Source organism: Rhipicephalus sanguineus, chromosome 9, assembly GCF_013339695.2.
Source record: "Rhipicephalus sanguineus isolate Rsan-2018 chromosome 9, BIME_Rsan_1.4, whole genome shotgun sequence".
NCBI lineage: Eukaryota > Metazoa > Arthropoda > Arachnida > Ixodida > Ixodidae > Rhipicephalus > Rhipicephalus sanguineus.
In genome coordinates this window covers 108285604-108297229 of record NC_051184.2, presented here as the reverse complement: position 1 = coordinate 108297229, position 11626 = coordinate 108285604, and positions in this window count along the sequence as shown.

Sequence of the window (11626 nt, the reverse complement as noted above, 5' to 3'; positions counted from 1 at the left end):
TGGATGGCAGCTGCGGGATCGGCCGGCGTGAGCTACCTCGGTGCGGTGAGTGCCTGATGTTTTCTCCCTTCAGTTTACCAGACTTCTCTAGCACAGGTTATCGTAGTTTAGAGAAGGTTGTGTGAAGCATTGGAGTGAGCTTTGATTGTTTCGAGCCAAGTCGGAGCGCTTTGAAACCAAAGTTAATGCGGAGGGTGTAAACACGGCAGGTTGAGAATTGCTTGCGTGTCTTTCTAGTAGACTTATAGGGGATACGGTAAGTATATTCTAACGAGGGCAAATAGCAAGAGGCTAGTGTGAACGATGGAGAACCTTAAAGTGAAGGAACTCATCGAAATTTGTGAAGAACTCGGCCTTACTCTGGGCCGTGCGAAGCGAAAGCAAGCGATCCTTGAGATCATGCAGAAGGAGGGAGTAACGGCTGAGGAAGTCGATGAGGCCTGGGCGGATATCAAAGAACGCCGCGAGGAGGCCGAAAGACGAGAACGAGAACTTCGTGAGCGTGAAGAGGCGGAAAGGCAAGAACGCCGCGAGCGCGAGGAGGCCGAAAGACGAGAACTCCGTGTCTGCGAGGAGGCCGAAAGACAAGAGCGCCTCGAGATGAAAAGAATAGACGTCAGACTCTGCCCAGGTGGCGCTGCGAAAAACAACGCCACCAGCGCCATCATCGCAGCCCTGGCACTAACTGGGTAGTACAAAGAGAGCCGTCCGCAAGCGAATGTGCATAGGCCACAATATAATACCCCCTCTTTCGTTGGTGTCGAGGCGCGGTTTCCTGAAAATCAAGGAGCTGGAATGTTTCTTCCGCCGATCCACGCTTGAGAAACGTAGGAAGGTCATCAAAGCGAACTGCGGGTACAATGCAAAAGAAGTATCAGTTATTTCGGCGCGCTGCAACTCGCGAGTACAAGCGAGCATCGCAAGACATCGAGTTCGAGGCAAGCCCTTCGACGACCGTTCTCTAGTGCCTAAATGCGTTAAATTCGGGTATATACGTAATGCGAAAGCGATGAAGTACATACGCGATCAATTTACTAAGCTATATATTCTACGATCAGTGGTACAAAGCTCGCTTTATCAGGGACTAATAGCCCCGGCAATTTTCGCCTTTTCAGTTGCATTCTCCCTTCATCTTTCTCTTCATGTGCATTGGACTGTTTTATTGCGCACAAACAAATGATCTCTTAATTGTTTTCTTCCGTTTTATATACTGCAAATGCGGATTCGTGCGTATCCACTTTCGCAGCGTACAACCAAAGGCAAAACCGTAGCCTCCAAGATAGCTACGGGTATTGCGGAGGCCACGGGCAAAACAAACCTGATGGTGGTCACGACCAACATTTTGCGATTTACTTGTATGACGCACGTGTTAGCTAGTTAGAACCGGAACTTTGAGCCTTCAAAACGTACGTCCGCGATACTGTGCGGTGACGACCAACTCAGATTATAGGATGTCGCGGTGTGCGTATCACGTGTCTTCAGTCTGCCTCTAGCTGCTCACTCCGAGTTACAACACGGCACGCACCGCGGTCAGAGCCTCTGCTGAGCTTCATAGTCAAGGTTACCACGGTTCTCCATCAGGACTACACAAAACAACAGCAGAGCCACATTATCACTCTTCATGCGACCGGCTGTGGAGAATGCGGGTACTTCGCTTACCCAACACGCTCGCAACGGCCCGTATCCAGCGCTCTCGCCTTTCTGCTTCGTACGACAACCACGGACATTGGTAAAACTGAACGTTGTTATTCAGTCCTTTACGTCCGTGGCAATTCACAACGCAACAGTAGCGTCGACTGCGGCGTTTCTTCGTAGCGTGCGGAGCGGTCTCGTCTGCTGTTGTTTTCGCCGTCTTTCTGGCGAATGATCCAGCAAGCACTTCATGGCGGTTCGGTGGCGCGACCGACAAGCGGAGAGAAATTCACAGCTCTCTTTCTGAGTGTTATATACGCAAATACACGCAATATTAAGCTCAATTGTTGTTTCGTACTCGGTAGTTGCACATGGTCCCACAGCAAACTGTGCGAGGGAGTCGGTCTTTGTACTACCCAATACTTCTCCGACAGGTGGCGCCACGCGTCTGGGAAACTCCAGAGTCTGACTTCTATAGAACTGGCACTCCGTCAGTGTCCGCAAGCGCCTAGCGTAGCTTCTCCGACGGTTCAGGCTAGTGGACATAGAATTCGGGACCAACCGCCATCGTTCGTAGTGGGCGAGGACATGGCGAAGTATCTCGTGAAGTTCGAACACGTCTGCGATAGGAATGGCATCGAGCGGTCTCTTTGGGCACAGAACATGTTAGCTCTGCTTCCCGGGGAAGTATCCGACGTGATAACGTGCTTATCGAGGGAGGCGCTTGAGAGCTATGACGAGGTTAAGGAGGCTCTCTTGAGAAGATAGAAATTGTCACCCGAGGCTTTCCGGCAAAGGTTCCGGTATGCAAAAAGGGGTAATGAGTCACACGTTGACTTCGCGTTTCGTCTTAAAGCCGATTTAATTGAATGGCTCAAGGGCGAAGATGTCTATGACGATCGCGATAAAGTGGTAGATTGCATAGCATTGGAGCAATTTTACCGCTGTATCGAGGATGATGTCAAGCTTTGGCTGCAGGATAAGCTTGGAGAAGTACAGCTAAACAAGGCAGCAGAGTTAGTTGAAGAGTACAACACTCGTAGAAACTTGCACAGTAGGGCCGTGCGTGCTGAAAAAGCTGAGAGGAAAGAGGGCTTTTCAAAAAAACCTTATGACCGGAAACCTGCTCCGCACCGTAATTTCAGAAAAGACCCTTCTTTTACGAAGGAGACTGTGAAGAAAGGGCAAACGGAAGTGCGGAAGTCGAGTGAGCTTCCCAAACAGCGCACTGATACTACACGGGCGTTTGAGTCACGGAAGCCGCTAATCTGTTACAATTGCAAAAAAGAAGGGCACATCGCGGTAAATTGTAAACAAAAGGTTGCTTTCACAACGATCCGTGAATCAGAAAAGAACATGCGGTTGTTAGAACCGTATATTCAGGAGATTGGCGTCAATGGGAAAACGTGTCGATCACTTCTAGACTCAGCGGCAAATATGGACGTTGTCCATCCTTCGTTGGTGTCTCCGAACGACTTGACAGGAGAATGCGCATTGATCAGGCAAGTCGCCGAAGAGCAGAGCACTTGCTTACCGATCGCTCCGGTGATCAGTGAAGGCTCTTTTGGTAAGCTTTACACCGAAGCGGCTGTGTCTGCCGCTCTTCCAGATTGTTTTCCTTATCTTTTTTCGAACAACTCGGAGCAGCTACCTAAAGAACAGGGTAAATCGTTCTTTTCCAGCGTTGCGTACATGGCCCTCATGCGATCGCAAGCGCGGAAGCTCTCACAGGAACTTGATCTCGTTCCATGTAGTACAACGCCACAGAAAGTTGTCGCCAGGTATAGTGATCTCTAATGGCCCCACAAGTGGCAAGAAAATTAAGAATAATGTAAACTACTTCGAGTAACCTCGGATTCTTCCTACAGATGAGTTGTCAATGGAGCCGCCTCATTCACGTAATCTGCACACTTGCTATGTCAAACAACCCCTTTCGATACCCTGGGGAGTCATGTCATTGCTTCTCCTCGTTTACAAAAGCTATAAAACTCACACTAGATGTTGTGAAACGACATGGACGACCACCACTCACGGTTTGTGTCTTTAATTCAAGTTGTTACTTAGCTTCAAGTATATCAAGCATGGTGATGTGCATAGCTGATTTTGTGGTATAGATATACAACCACGTCGATGGTTTTGGATAGGAAGCCTGTGCGTCCATCAAAGTTTGCGAGGGATTCCGAGATCAGCACTAATCAGCCAAACGAGAAACTTAGAAGGAAACGACAAAATTTAATTTCTAAAACATATAGTTGCTGCATTACAAGGGAGAATGACCTTACTCTTCGAATGAAACCATCTCGCACGACTTTTTTTATAGATGTTTAGGTCAGTACTACCAGTGTTCTATTCGAATGACTATTTCTTTCTTAGGTTGTAACCACCACAGAACGTTCCCGGAAAGTTTTATTTGCTTCAGTCGGTATTTACCAGGCTGATACAATGTGCTGCTACAAAAAAAAAAAAACATTACATGTGCGTATACAGAAAAAATACAGTGTGCCGGTTATGTTTGCTAACTGATCGGAAGCCTTCATGCATCAAGTTCGATCTGAAACATTCGTTTAGAAAACAACGCGAACCAAAACACAGCAGTGCGTCGCAGTAGTAAGAAAATAAGACGGAGTAAAAGTAGCCTCGCGGCAACAACGCGGTTACCAGCACGCGAACTGTCACCATTAGCGCTCTGAAGGTGACGTTGAGCCGCCGTGGTGGTCGAGTGGTTATGGTACTCGACTGCTGAACAAGAAGGTCGCGGTACCGAATTTCGGCTGCGGGGGCCGCACTTCGACGGAGGCGAAACGCTTGAGGCCCATGTGCTTAAATTTAGGTCCACGGTAATGTTATCGAACATTCTGCAGCTCTCCACTACTGCGTCACTCAATATCACATCGTGGTTTTGGGACTTAAGACCAAAACAATGATTATTATGGGAACATGCCATTTAGGTGCGCTGTTGCTATGCAACACAACCTGAATGCAGACCCCAGAATAATGCACTAGGTGCTCCGCTAATGTTTTTAAAATGCTCAAATCATTCACGTTTGGCGGCTTTCATCGTAGATCGTGTCCATAATACTCAGAAGGAATGATGTGATCAGTGTCCATTGAACGTAGTAAGTATAAATTCGTATATTTCAACCTGAACACAGCGTTGCGCACGCCGATGACTGTTATATGTTTTCGTGATCACTAAAATTTGCAGACGTACGTGCATTCGGTTAATAATCATTGTCGTAAACCTGTGCGCCGGTCGCAAAATCGCCGGCGGCGGTGCGCCGGTGTTTCCACCTCCGGCGGCGGCGTGTGAATGGCGCGGGGTTCAGCGGATCGGCGGCGGCTTGGCGCAAGGGGAGGGGGGGGGGGGAGGCATAGATTCAAGAGATGGTGGGGAGAAATTTTGTCCCTTGCATTTTGGAAAAAATTTGTTTCACCTAAAGGCGAAGCAGTGAATGCTACAGCAACAAGACGTAATTTTATACGAACTAAGGTTAGCAGCCAACTCTTTTTGGTCCGATCTCGCGTAACTCTGCGAAACGCTGGTGCATGGGAATGCGGCCGCTCCTGGGAGAGAGGCGGTTTTCGTGCAGTTTCTCGTATCAGTGGACACAGCAAGAAGCGGTGAAATCACAGCGCGTAGAAGGGTATACGAGCCGTTAGTTGATATCTGCCGACATAGCGACCGCGCCCTTATAGTCAAACTTCACAGTTGCTCCTCGAGCCACGCAGCCCCCTCATTACCCCGGCGTCCCTTCATGCTCCATCGCCCAGCGAAAGACGGGCGGTGCGTTTCCTTTCTGGCTGAAGAGCAATATTACGGCAGTCCTTGCACGCGGGTTGATGTTATCGCATGCGCCCTCCATGCGACAGAGAAGGCCAGCTTATTTTTTCTCTGATTCAGCAGTGTTCCTCGCCAGCGCTCGCGAGCTTTTAGTCGCGGATATGTGCAACATGCGATGCGCGCAGCGATGTTGTCGATTTGGACTTGATACGGAACAGTGCGGTGACGGTGAAAAAATGTCCAGAGTGTTCATATAACTGTTATGGCAATAAAAATATAGAAAAACCGTGGAAGAGGGCTCGCCTTCTTTTCTGGAGAGCTGCATCGTCTCCGCTGTAAATAGTTTGTCCGTTCGAAGAATCACATATTACGACGCATTTTCCATTAGTTTCGTTCTCGCCTTCACTTTTTTTCATAAATCCCGCGTATGCGCGTGCTTTATGCAACACGCGTATGCAGCACGCATGACATTGCATAGAATGTCAGCACTAAGCATTGAGCCTATCAGGATTTCGTGCTGGTCAGCTGCATCCTGTTATCTCCGCATGCGCAGTTGGAAACGCGCGAAATGGAGTGAAATCAGTTGATTGCACACGATATATAGTCACTCGATGCAACGAAGAGAGGGTGGGGGACTGCATGGCAAAGCAGGCTGGGAGACAATTCACAAGCGATATTTCTCGTACACGGAACAATCGAGAGTGCGTACCCTAATGATGTCACGTGAATCACTGTTGTGGCGCCACGAAGTGCGCCAAAATGGCGAGAAACCCCAAGTAAGAATAACGCGCTCGATTTTGTATTCTAGACACTGTTTTGCGGCCATTTAAAAAGTCTGGGCGTGTAAAAATGGACCGAAGTGAGTAGTCAAGGCACCACAAACACCGCTACCAACTGAAAAATTGTGCAGCTGCGAAAAAGAACGTAGACACAAATACTTACCTGCGCGTTCCCCGGCAAGAGGCGATACCTGTCAATCAGGTGCGTGTGGTAGTCTACGTGAGACATAACTGTTCATTTTCTTGCACTTCTCTCTCGTGCCCATGTTTGCACGTCCTGTGTTTTTAACATGAATATCTACCAACTACCACAGCTATCTGTTACTCTAAGTTTTTCATTGCCTTTACTTCTCTGTTTATTATTGCGATAGCAATTATATGGACAGACTCGACGGGTTTTTGCCGTTGCCGTCGCCGTCATGTCCTTCCGGTATGAAGTCCAAATTGATAAGATCCCCCCGTGCATTGTATGTTCTACCGCGGGTAAAAGCGCGCGAGCGGGGGCGACGAACCCGGCCGAAGCAGAGTTCAAACGAGCCGGCCCATTCCCGTCGCTCGGAGGGTGCATGTGATAACATAACCCCGCTCAGGAGGCCCGCCGCCGAAGCATAGAGGAAATGCCCCACGCGCCTTTAACAAGCCTCAACAGACGCGAAGACGCGAGGGGGGGGGGGTTGTGTTGCGCGAGGAGCAAAATTGAACTTTGAATCTAAGGGCGCGGTCGCGATCGCTGGCGCGCGCGCTATCTCGAAAGCCATCATGCGCGGGCGGCTCGTATACGTTTCTGCGTGCTACGCTCTCAGCGCGAAGTGACTATGCGGAGAGCATCTCCCTGGAGCGGCCGTATTCTCCTACACCAGCGTTTTGTAGTTCCGCGAGATCGGATACAAGACAGTTAGCTGCCAGCCTCACTTCGTGTAACACAACAATTTGTTGCTATCGCATTGTTTGCTTCGCCCTTGCGGTGCAACTGTGACTTTTTTATCAATTCACTTTTGTAAAAAACAAATGTAAAAAAGTGTACTAACGCGTTGATATGCATTACTAATCTAATTTATTTACCTATGCAGAATGTACTAGGTCGAAGTCTCCACGAATATGCTATACAGCGAGTTGCGTTGTCGCCTTTAAGGCTGGAGGACACCGCGGAGTTGAGGCCAAGCAATGCTCGTGAGACTTCTGAAGGAGAGAAAGGACCCGCCACGGTGGTCTAGTGCTCATGGCGCTCGAGTGCTGACCCGAACGTCGCGGGATCGAATCCCGGCCGCGGCGGCTGCATTTTCGTAGGAGGCGAAAATTTTTGAGGGACCCGTGTACTTAGCCCACAGGCGGCGAGGAGACGGTCTCCGGTCCTCCTCGGGGGCGGCCTAGGCCCAGGCCACGAATTTGCCGGAGTTCTGAATAAAGTTGTTACCACCACCACCCGTGTACGTTAAAGAACCCCAGGTGGTCGAAATTTCCGGAACCCTCCACTACGGCGTTTCTAACAATCATATCGTGGTTTTGGGACGTTAAACCCGAGATATTATTATATTATTATGACGCAGAGAAAGATGCAACTTCCGGAGAGCTATTCTCGGTGGGTCCATTTAAAGGAGACATCCACAGTCCATTTCCCCAGAGAGCATTCAAATACTCGAAAAAGCGCTCAGCCGTGATGTCACTTCGCTCTTGACCACGTCGACGCACCAGCCCGCCAGTACCTTCCCACCGTAAGAAGAAAGTGGACGAAATGTACAGAAACAGGCACTTGTCAAGTCTGAACTTGCATATGAATGTGTCCCAGATGTTTGAGAACGATGCACGGAATGCGTACCGACCTTCACATGTGCGTTAGACGCGCGGCCGCATTAAACCTAATTCGATGGCTAGTGCGATTATAGTTTATGCACGGCCTCCGAGATGTGCGGCCAAACGCGGATCTCTGGGGGCTGAGTTCGTTGCGTTGAAGCGCATTACGCCCTTCAATAATAATATCTGGGGTTTCACGTTCCAAAATTACGATATGCTTATGAGAGACGCCGTAGAGGAGAGCTCCGGAAATTTTGATCTGGCGTTCCTTAACGCGCACTGACATCGCAAAGCACCCGGAACTCTAGCATTTCGCTTGCATAGAAATGCGACCGCCGCGGCCGGGATAGAACCCGCGACCTTCGGCTCAGCAGCCGAGCACCATAAGCACAGCTCCACCGCGGCGAACCATTCCGTTCTCTCATTTGTGTCAACAGCTGTGAAAGCTTCGTGACGTCAAAATGACCTTACGAAAGACGAACTGGAAACAGGGGGCGCCCTTCTCGCCGAACTCCAGTCAATCAGCGGCAGCGGAAATGGACATCCACTAAGGGGACACATCGAGAATAACTGCTCAGCTACAGTGAACTAGATGAGTTCACTGTAGCCCAGCTGTAAAGAATGAAATAGCAGCATGCTGGGAATTGTGACCAGAGCATGTTGCACGAGAGGGGAGCGGCGTCGGAGGAGGTTGGCTTGTGGACGCTAGGCGCGCGCGCTGGTCATTTTTGCCCCATGTGCCCACCACAAAAAAGAAACGAAAAAAGGAGCATGATGGAAATTGTGACATGAACCCGAGGAGTTCACTTAAAGGGGTACTGACACAAAAAGTTTGGCCTCGCGTTTTCTTGCTGCAATGTGTTACTGGGGGCCTGTCAATCATACCACGGCACATCGTTTGCTGTAGCGCTCGACAGATAACTAATTATAGGCTCCTCATTACCGACCAGTGTCAGTTTCGGTTTCAAAAACGACAAGCTTCCTGCTGCAACTATCACCACCTAGCGGGTGCAGCGCTCGTTCACGTCAGCACACAGAACTGTGACACTTCTGCGCGGTTCGCGAGCAGCCGCCCAGAAGTAGGCTGCTGGAGCGATCGCGGCAAGAAAAATGGGGGCTATGACGTCATCAGAACTTGTTCCAGCGTGGTCATGTGAGAGAAGTAGGAGGTCACCAAGGGTAACATTTGAGGGTGTCAATAGCCTGAGGGTGTCCATCGTCCACGCAAACATCAAAATTCATTCGAAATACCTTCCAAGCCATACTCACTGTTGATATTTCGCAGAGGATATACGCATGTTCACAGGAATTGATGCCGCAGCCTATCTCGGCGGCGAAATTTTGTGCCAGTACCCCTTTAAGAAAACACGTTGTGGGGCTAGTTGGTGATGCATATTTTCCTTTTCGAAATAATTCAGCGCTTAACTTTAAACACAAGTACACAGAAAGACATGACGGGACGGGCGCTGTCATGTCTTTCTGTGTGCTTGCGTTTAAAGTTGAGGGCCATGTTCTTTTGAAAAGTGAACCCGACGACATAGCGGCTTCATAGGAGGTTGGCCTGTTGACGCTAGGCGCGCTCCCTCCTAATTTTTTTTCTGTAAGGTTGAACCGCAAGGTCGAAGCTCATTCTGTTCCTCTAATTTGCGTCGGTAGTTGTGAAAGCTTCGTGACCTCAAAATGAAAACAAGAACTGGAAAAAAGAACAGAGGGCGCGCTGCTCGCTAAACTCCTGCCATTCAGCGGCGGCTGAAATGAACAGTCCATTACATAGGTACTACGAGAAGAGCTCCCTCAGGGATGTGTTGTATTTTATGTCCCCATTTCCCGTTCATATTACAAGAAACGACAAACGGCGGCGCGCCGTAATTATAGCGCGGCGTCGGCGTCATGCCTCTCGGGACTTCGGCGGCGGCGCGGCGCAGCGGCGCACAGCTCTACATTGTCGGGATTTGAAGTCCCAAAACTACGATGGGATTATGAAAGAGGCCGTAATGGTGGGCTCCAGAAATTCGACCACTTGTGTAGCCAATTAATTCTAAGCACCCGTGCCTCTAGCATGATGAGTGCAGCATGATGTTATGCTAGCGAAGCTCTCTGACACCGGCTGCATGGTTTGACGGCTAAGCCGTGGTATCTTCGATTCGATAGACCAAAGTTTCATAGCACTGAATGATTGAGCAATGTGCTACACGAATTGACTGACAGCAATACAATTACGTACACTGCGCCTTCTTGTTCACGCCTCTCTTCGTGAGCTCTAATTACGCGTCGACTACCCGTAGCGTGATCACAACACAATCGAACTCAGCCGCTAGGCAGCTTCTCCGCATGAGAAAGGCATGCGGTGAACTCCAGGAACTCCACATTGCTTGAAGGAGCCTTGTCATGTATCGTGTGCTATCCAGATTTTTTTTTTTGTTCTTTCGTTCATTGAAACGACTACTCATGTGGGTCTTCTGTGCGTAATTGCAATGACGTCGACGGTGAGGGTGACTGAGTGCAGGGATCAGGCCGGTAGCCAGGAATTTTTTTCGGGGGGGGGGGGGGGGGGGCAATTGCTGAAAGCCTTGACTGTTTGAGAAAAACGCCTATTTAAATTATTTATTTTCGGTTAAACTCAATGTATCATAAAAATTTCGGAGGGGGGGCCCGGGCCCCCTGCCCCCGGACCCCTGGCTACGGGCCTGGCAGGGATACTGGTAGACAGGCAGCTTTGCGCTCCTCGTTTTAAGGGTTATTCACACGAGGCAGAAATTGGCGGGGGACACGGGGTGATTGCGGATCACGTGACCACGTCATCACGGATTAGTGAGTTTGCGCGACAACCCCCCCCCCCCCCGACTCCTCGGAGGAGACGGGGACCTTTTCCCCGACAAGATAAACGATCTCACGGCGGTGTTGGATATGGCGAAATTTCGGGCTCTTGTTTGGCCACATTGTTGCACTTGCTCCTGCAGAGAGCGGCAGTGGGTGTCCAGTCTGCAGTTCGTCAGCAGCTCGTCAAACGGCCAGTGTACAAGCCACCAGTGTAGTCTAGTAACACAACACTGGTATCCCTTCCGTTTGCCTCGTCCGTGTGAGTGGGGGACATTTGTGGAGACTTTTCCTCGCAAGCTGACGTCACTGGGCTCCGCCTTTATCCCCCAAGGATTTGTCCCCCGTCTGAATACCCCTTTATGAGTAAACCCAGAATGTCATGGCTGATCTTTGTTAACGTAACGTCTACAATGACGAGCCAGATTTCGCATATTCTTTGGTAGTACGCGGGCTAAGTGATTAAATAAGCCGAGAATGTAATATTTTGCAGCAAAAGAACCTATTCGTGTTTACTTGAGATACTCTGTCCATGAAAGCATTCCTAGAACCTAATCATTCGCAAATGCACTGTAATGCGGACGCTATTAAGGGCACTATGTGTTCTATTAACTGAAAACGAAAGGAGTTATGTGTTTAGACAAAAGGAGAATGATTTTGAGCACTCTGCATTTGCGGAACGGTATCTGTCGGATATAGATCACTATGTAATTTGCTAAAAGGAAATGGTAAAGTAAGCCTAAGAAAGGAGCAAACAAACAAAACAATTAGTTCAGACTATTCCGGACGCCCGCATCTTGCCGATTCCTGACGGAGCCGTCCATAT